The sequence below is a fragment of the Mandrillus leucophaeus genome, unplaced genomic scaffold (genome assembly GCF_000951045.1).
Source record: "Mandrillus leucophaeus isolate KB7577 unplaced genomic scaffold, Mleu.le_1.0 Scaffold775, whole genome shotgun sequence".
NCBI classification, from domain to species: Eukaryota; Metazoa; Chordata; class Mammalia; order Primates; family Cercopithecidae; genus Mandrillus; species Mandrillus leucophaeus.
In genome coordinates, this window is record NW_012108419.1 from 223703 (window position 1) to 224978 (window position 1276).

General features: G+C 44.0%; 1 protein-coding gene across 1 annotated transcript in view; it reads left to right on the forward strand.

Moving 5' to 3' along the window:
* Window positions 1-1276, forward strand: part of SIDT1 (SID1 transmembrane family, member 1) — a 103869-nt gene that overhangs the window by 81278 nt on the left and 21315 nt on the right. The window lies entirely within an intron of this gene.

Below are 1276 nucleotides of genomic sequence, written 5' to 3' on the forward strand. Positions count from 1 at the left end.
GAGCCTCTGAGGGTAGAGCCAGGTGTCTGTAGTGTCTAAATCCCCAGTGATTCCAACATACAGCCAAGATTGTGTGTTAATGATCTAATAATAGTTAGCCAATTGCATACCTATTATGCAATGAGAACAAGGACTTCACAAGGTTTGAGCACCACTGTTTATAACCTAAATCTTCTCTGCATACTTTGGGAGACTGTCAGAAGATACACCTGGACTGTGGTTTGGGAAAGTTCTTGACAGAGATGGTGATAAATAGGGAAAACTGAACACACATCTCCTTGTGTCTACCTGCCTCATGTTTACCATTTCTACCCAGAGGATGGGACAGCTCTATATCCCCTCTGCATTCACCTAGAAAATAGACATAGTGTGACAGTCCTGAAACGTCCCAATGTTAACATTTCATAGTCCTTTCATCATGATAACAAAAGAAACGCATTTGGGTGAATTCCACCTCGGGGCTGCATAAGGGGGTACACAGAATATTCCCGTTCAAAGCAAGATGGTAACTTTTTTGGAAAAAAGCACCTGTGCTGTGTAAGGTGGCAGATAACGGGTTTCAACATGTTGGCCAGGCTGGTCTCAAACTCCTGACATCAGGTGATCCGCCTGCTTCAGCCTCCCAAAGTACTGGGATTACAGGCATGAGCCACGGCACCCAGCCCATTTGCTTCATTTTTAACTGATCTTTCAATCTAGTTCCCAATTGTTTTAACACAAAGGGAGCTGCAATCTCTTGTATTATTTTGTCTACCAGTCTGAAATTCTTACCTTGCGCTCATTCAGTCATGATATCTATCCACTGCATCTGTTACTTAACACTCTGAGCTTTCTGATCATTATGGGATAATGAGTAGAGTAAATAAAGTTCCAGACCAAAACAAAGGAACCTGATAGCTAATCTAGCCTGTGCCTTCCCATTGAAGGTAAATATTTTTTTGTAAAATTAAAAACAGCTTCGTGGCTTGGCATGGCAGCTCACGTCTGTAATCCCAGAACTTTGGGAGGCCTAGGCAGGTGGATTGCCTGAGCTCAGGAGTTTGAGACCAGCCTGGGCAACATGGCAAAACCCTGTCTCTACCAAAAATACGAAAATATTAGCTGAGTGGTGTCATGCACCTGTGGTCCCAGCTACTCAGGAGGCTGAAGTGGGAGGATTGCTTAAGCCTAGGAGGTGGAGATTGCAATAAGCTGAGATTGCGCCACTGTACTCTAGCCTGAGTGACAGAGTGAGACCATGTCTCAAGAACAAAAGAGAGAGAGAGAGAGAGAGAGA